Below are 7500 nucleotides of genomic sequence, written 5' to 3' on the forward strand. Positions count from 1 at the left end.
GTATATATATATATACATATATATATATATATATATATATATATATATATATATATATATATGTGTGTGTGTGTGTGTCTGTGTATATGTATATATGAGTTACTCGTTTGAGAATTGAATACAAAAGGATTCAACAGCCCGTAGAAGTAGCATAATAATTTTTTGTAAATATTTTTGGTTTTGGTCGTGATATTATATATATATATATATATATATATATATATATATATATATATATATATATATGCGTAAGTGATGTTTGTTCAGTCTAGAGAAATAGTTATCATTGACATCACGTATGCATTTTGTTATCTTTTTCCAATGGCCTATATATGCGATGCCACTAATAACTATTACTCTAAACTGAAAAAAAAACAACCACATATTAGTCAACCGTAATTCAATATTAAACTCATATTGGTGGGCCATTCCAGGAGTAAAGAAAAATTCCCCGCCACTTTCGTGCTTGAACGTTTGAATCAGCCGTAAGCCCTTTTGCAGAAGTTCCGTAAATTAGTATCTGCTTCATGCATTACACAACGGCTCATCAGACGTGCGTCTGACCCCCCATACGCACTCTATTTCATTCCTATTTATATTGTGATCCCCCTCTTCTCCTTTGTAATACTTCCTTCACTATCTATCAACGGGTTTTATAGGTTTTTCCTTCCCCCATTCACCGTACACTATTGAATTAAACTCTTTTATTTTTTTTATTTTTTCAAGTACCACTTTATCTCTATTCTTTCTACATGGCCCAACCATCGCAAAACACTAATCCATCCTTTCACCATCGCTAACCTTTTCACCGAATTATCACCTTTAGCACCCCTTTAGTACTGCGGTGTAACGCCGCATAGACTATGCTCCACAAGTTTCCCATCTTTTCTGTCATATGCATTCAGCTTTTTCGTTCAACTTCCATGAATCAGTCTTGGTATTTTGTCAAAATATAAATGTTTAGTGTCTAAAAGAGTAAGCTGTCACCAGTATTGTAGGCCTAATCAAGCTGAAAATTCTATGACATTCTTAAATTCATTGTTAGGTCATTCCTAAATTTTATGACAAAAATTTCGGGGGAAACTGACTATGTTTAAACTATATTAGTGCTGTAGGTATATATATATATATATATATATATATATATATATATATATATATATATATATATATTGTTATTCAGTCTCATCTTCACAAAGTTTGGTGTTTTGCTGAAGTATGCAAGAGTCCTATCAGATGAATTTCCAGTAATCAGAGGAGTACTGCAAGGGAATGTGTTGTTGCCTATGTTGTTTATCCTCCATGGGTTTTTAATACATAGAACATTTGGGGATGGTGGAGAAGGATTGGACTGGATTCGTAATCGGAAATTAGCTGACCTAAAGTATGCTGATGACGCTGTCCTTATCAGCAGAGCACCAGGATTTGCAATGCTTAGCTACCAGAATGCCTGAAATATCAGAGGAAGTTGGCTCAAAATAAGTAAAAGAAAGGCAAGAGATGAAGAGAACGGAATATGCAATGGATGATGAAATATTATTGAAAGGAGAAAGTAAATTACATATAAAAATCAGGCTATGTACCAGTGTGATTGCTGTTACTGCATGGACATGAGTCGTAGTATGACAATGAAACAATACCCAACAGATTTATTTTAGATTTGAGAACAAAGTCCTCAGAAAAAAATTTGGAGTTAGAAATGAAACTATAAGATAGATTACTCGAGTGCCTTATGTGGATGAGATCATGTTGAGTTGATGGAGATGTTTGGGCATGCTCTTTGCACTCCCCAAGAGAGATTAGTTCCCCAAACTTTTAGCTGAGCTCCACAAGTCACTAGAAGAGTTAGAAGTCCCAATCCTACATGGGTGAGGACTGTGAAGCGTGAAGTAGGAGATGATGAATGGAGTAGTGATTTAAAAGCTCAAGATAGAGACGACTGGTGAAATCCAACTGAGGTCCTTTTCGTCAATAGGCGTAGGAGGATATATATATATATATATATATATATATATATATATATATATATATAGATTATCCTACCAGTATTAACTTATGCATCAGAAGCTTTGAACCTTAATAAAGCTTTAGAACATAAACTAGTTATAACTCAAATACACCAACATGGATACGACAGCAAACCAAAGTAAAGGATATCCTAACAACACGTGAGAAAAAGAAATGAACATGGACAGAACATTTAATGAGAAGAACAGATAATAGCTGGACAAGAAGAATGACACAGTGCGACCTTAGAGATTGCTGGTATAAACTGGTTTAAAAAGACCCATGTCCTTCCACTCCCTTCTGTGTATGGTCTTTCTTTGCCATTCTATACCCGCAAATTTTCTTAGCTCGTCAATCTATCGTCTTTTTTTTCCTTCCCCTGCTTTGTTTACAATCTCTAGTGACCCAGTCTGTTATTCTTTTTGTCTATCTATTATCTATCATCCTCATTATTTGTCTTGCCCCTGTCCATTTCTTGTTAAAATATCCTCTACTTTAGCATACTCTCGCATCCATGATGTTATTTTGCTGTCTCTTAGTGCTAATCCCATCATTAATATTTCCATTGCTCTTTGAACTGTAATTAGCCTCTGTTCTAAGGATTTTGTAAGGCTCCAAGTTTCTAATACATAAGTTAATACTGGTAGAACCATATGATTAAATACTTTTCCCTTTAGAGAAAGTGTCATTTTACATTTCATAATCTCTGCACACTTATAAAGGAGTTAGCGGTGTGAGACGAAGGCCCGGTAATGGTGGTGGAAAGAGTAAAAGTAGCCAGTTTCCCGTAGAGTAACTTCGTTATACATACAAATAAATAGGTAACCTCTTTTGGTTAACTGAATAGAAAAGTACATCGATATAGTAAATTCATCTTTAAAGAATCACTGAAAGTGAGAGATTTAATACCATCGGGAATCACCAAGTTTTAAAAAGTTGCACATACACACACTATATATATATATATATATATATATATATATATATATATATATATATATATATATATATATATTGTGTATGTATGTGCATACGTCTTCAAAATTGTGAACCATACTTTAAACCCTGCTCAAATTGATAAAATGCTTTGTAAATCGGCCCCACTGTCTTAATGAGCAAAGAGATATGACGGATGATGCTATATTCAGGCTGCTGATATCTGCGACTAATCTTTCGTAAGCTATCGCCCACTTGTCTACCCAGCTGTAAATGGGTGACAGCATTAGCAGGAATCAAGCAAATAGGTGGGGGGCGAGCACCTTTACCATTAAGAGTTTGTTTAGTTACTAAAGGGCTCAACTCTTTTGGTCCTAAGCTCTTTAATAAAAAAAGGTGTAAGATGACATTTTATTTGTATATATATATATATATATATATATATATATATATATATATATATATATATATATAAGTTGTGGCGCAAATGATTACATATATCACAAGATGAGATCATTTTGCGTTTTTAATGTAAATGGCTCCCTCGTTGGTTAATTCTTGAACCTTTTCCAGAAAATAAGATCTTTTTAAAATTTATATTTGTTTCTTAATATGGTATATGGCCTCGTGTCTTTTTCCACTGGGCTACGGTGCGGGTTCCTGTTTAGAGGTAGACTTCATCAGATGCAGGGTTAATTTCTTCCTCCCTTCTTGCTGTGTACAGTATATTCTTGTAATGTCAGCGGCCTTAGCTCAAAAGCGAATGATTAATATGTATCCTCGAGGAGGGAGCTTTATTGTTATTTCCTTCAGATTCATTGTGATGTTGAAAGAAGCAGGAAATCGGGCATCTTTCAGTCATGGATAAGAAATGGGTTGTAAGTGCTCTCACCTCGCCCTATCTCGTAGGATAGCGAAGTTTTTTTTTTATGGTCACCCATCCAACTATGGACCACAACTGCGGTTGCTTAACTTTCATAATCAGACAAATAGCGTTATAGAAAACGAGTTACAGCTATGGAATGGCAGGGCCCAGACAAATTTCCCAAAATTAAATTATCGGTCAAGTAAAGCCGATTTAGGCAGCTCTTCATATGTTTTCTAGATTTTTTCTGTGACATTTTTCGTGTTTCCACTCGTTTCCTCCCCATTATGTACTGAAATATTTAGTATAGTGCAAACAAAATCTCTTATTATAAACCATTTTATCTGTTTTGACATTAATAAATTTTTTTTCGCAAAGATTCAAATTAAGGTTTTATGTGTCTCTTCTACTTTTATTTATCCTGTTTCTTATATGAACAGTAATTCCCGTATTGAAATCCCAGGAGAAATTTTGTGACCTAGAGGTTGGAAAGAGGAAGAAGAAATATTCAGAATAATCATAACCAAAGACAGTATTGTAATTGTGTTGCGCATTTTCCTCGCTACATTATCAATTAGCATGGTGATCACGTCATCGATGATGTCACGTTAATGTAATATTATACATTACCCGCAGTTAGGTAGTATGTTACTTGCCTGATACATATAGGAAATTTCACTCGTGATTTGTTGCATACCTAGAAGACGGGGACACTTGCAACCTGAATGAATTTGCTGTGCCAATGCAAGAAATTAGAAAAGTAGTGGCAATCAAAAAGATTTTTTTTGCTGTGTGGTAGTATTACCAAGTTAGAATATTTGTTTTGTTCTTAGTCCTTATTTTACAGTTGAGAATGAATGATTCATAATCTCTCTCTCTCTCTCTCTCTCTCTCTCTCTCTCTCTCTCTCTCTCTCTCTCTCTGGTTTTTTAATGACAATGAAGTGCTTTTGAATAATATTCAACAAGCTGAAATAAGTTATCAAGAGTTCTTTTAATGACATTCACATTGCTGCGCTACACATTTGATCCTACTATTTTTGCGGAATGTTTTGCCTGGCTCCTACTTTTATTCCGCAAATTATAACCATGTGGGGTGAGATAGGAATGGTATGTTCCATATTTCATTTTTGATAACAAGAAAGCCCTCGTAGAATTTACTTTGCTCTAATGTTTTCGCAACTTGCTTGCCTATATGCAACCATTTCATAAATTAATTTCAGAACTCCACTAGTGTTTCATACATTTGGTCTGTATTATTTTGAACTCTAATTCCATTTCAGAATTGTCGCATTATTCCCAGAACGGGAAAAAATATCGTTTCGTATTTTCCAATATTTGATATTTGAGTGGCTTACTCTTAGTGACCTGTAAATTCAGCGTGTTGTACCTTTATATTTTATGAAATTATAAATATTTTTCTTACTGTTATACTGATGTATCTTATTTTAGACTTCGTCGTTACGGTGTCAAATCAGTCTCTTATCTTCAAGATCATTGAGGGGTTTCGCAACCAATTGAAAGCGGAATGAATTGCTTGGACGCCAAGCGAGGAAATTGACGTACAATGTGGATCTGATTCTTTGGCCGAATAATTCCTTCTTTTTGTGTTGTTATTTAGTTGTATTTGTTAATATCATAATCTTATTTATTTTAGTTTACCAGAAATATTTTCCTCATTCTATAAAGGTAACGTGAAGTGGATTTTTTTTATGTAATTACCGAATATTATATTGGATTTTTTATATACCGTTATGTTTTTAAACTAGGTTTATTGTCATGCTCATTTCTTTCAGTGCGAGCTTGTCCTTTGTCTGTGAAGTTTTCGATGCCATTGTTCTATTTCTGTTTCATCTTTGTTGCTAGTAAAGTCTGTTGTTATTTTGGCCCCACTTTCTATGGTTTAAATTTAATGATAACTCAATTCATTTATGTAGGATTCGTCAAGCTATGTTAAATGTCATAAATTTTTAGAATTTTACTAATATAGTGTGCTTTTAAACAAAGGGTGGATAAAATATAATTTGTAGGTGAAGAAAAACAAAAATGATATATTTACTAAATAACAAAATTTCTTTTATTCTGAATTTGTAGTTTATTTCGGGCTTGGAATCATTTCTTCTGTTCAATTATAGAGCTATTGTCTCTTATAGAGCGTTTCTTTCCGAGAAACGCAAAGGCTACAAGATTAGCAAATTTCATCAAAGTTTGCATTTGCAGGGGCAAAATGAGTTTCTCACACGAATGTTTCGCCAGCCTACAACTTACCAGAAATTCATTCGTTTTGATTGCTTTCCTCTCGGTAACTACTTTGTGAAAACAATGCGCTCTATTTCTTATAGGGACATTTGGTGTGTACCTGTGAGATTGATAGTTAGTCTATATTTATTCTTGTGTGCACTTGATTACGGAAGGTAACGAGGCTATAGTGTTGAGGGATAGGTTGGTAGGTGGGTTGTCATTAGCTGCAATATTTTTTACATCACTATGTTTATACCAACACCCATTAATAAATTCGAGCTTGTAGAACGTAAAGAAAATCTCACACGAATTCAGTGCGTTTCTCAAATAACCCAACCCATTCACCATGCGACAAATCCTAATTGAAAAAGAAAAACCTTCTTGCAATAATGAGAGAGACTCTTTTGAAACCATTGAATCATTCGTCAGATGATACATTCATGAATCGACCCCAATAGGAAGATTTAATTCCTGAAAGCATTCAGGGGTGCTTTTGGTTTAATCTTTTCCTTAGGGTGCTTTTGGTATAATCTTTTCCTTTGGGTGCTTTTGGTATAATCTTTTTCCTTAGTTTGCAGTTTGGCTTTGGCTAAAGTCTTGGCGCATGTAATGTCTTTCTTACAATTTCTAATGCTGTACAGAAATCCATCGATTGTGGTCAGGAAGTTTGTATGATTGTCCTTGATTTTATCGTGGCCTTTATCTGGGTTAATCATGAGACCCTTGTTTTTAAGCTTAAACTTATACGGATGGGAGTAGTTGGGTCTTTTCTTAGCATTATTGAGTTTTTAAGTAATAGATTACAAATAATAGTTGTTGATAGGCACCATAGGGATTACAGGAGTGTAACATCTGGTGTTCCTCAGAGTAGCGTTCTTGGCCTATTACATTTCATGCCATATACGCATGATATTTAGTTTGGCCTAGAAAACAAGATTGTTATTTATACAGATGATGCTGCTCTCTTTGCATCAATCCCATCCCATGGTTTTAGGCTTTTTGTTGGTGAATCCCTTGATACAGATCTAGCCAAAATTAGTGCTTGGTGCTAATTATGGGATATGAAGCTGAACCCGAACAAAACTCAACGGATGATTTCAAATAGGGCAAGGACAGTTGTTCATCAACAGCCAGAAATTTACATTGACAATGTTGCTTTAGTTATGCAACTCATTTAAAATTCTAGGTGTGATTTTTATTGCAAATTTACTTTTGAAAAACACATTTGATCGGTTTCTTCTTTAATTGCACAAAAAGTTTTCAAAATATTTTTTTATTCATCTGTCCTGAAGACATATTTTATATCTTCCATTTTATCATATTCTGAGTATTCTTCTTTTGCCTGGTCTTCAGTTGCTGGCTGTTACATTAATTTCTTAGACGAAATCTTGCAATCTATTAAATTCATTATCTCTAATCTGGCACTGTAGTTCAGTTAGTTCTTTGTGCGTG

General features: G+C 34.1%; 1 protein-coding gene across 1 annotated transcript in view; it reads left to right on the top strand.

The window, feature by feature from the left end:
* LOC137625121 (tolloid-like protein 1) overlaps window positions 1-7500 on the top strand; it is an 865074-nt gene that overhangs the window by 1020 nt on the left and 856554 nt on the right. The window lies entirely within an intron of this gene.

This window comes from Palaemon carinicauda, chromosome 2, assembly GCF_036898095.1.
Source record: "Palaemon carinicauda isolate YSFRI2023 chromosome 2, ASM3689809v2, whole genome shotgun sequence".
Lineage (NCBI taxonomy): Eukaryota > Metazoa > Arthropoda > Malacostraca > Decapoda > Palaemonidae > Palaemon > Palaemon carinicauda.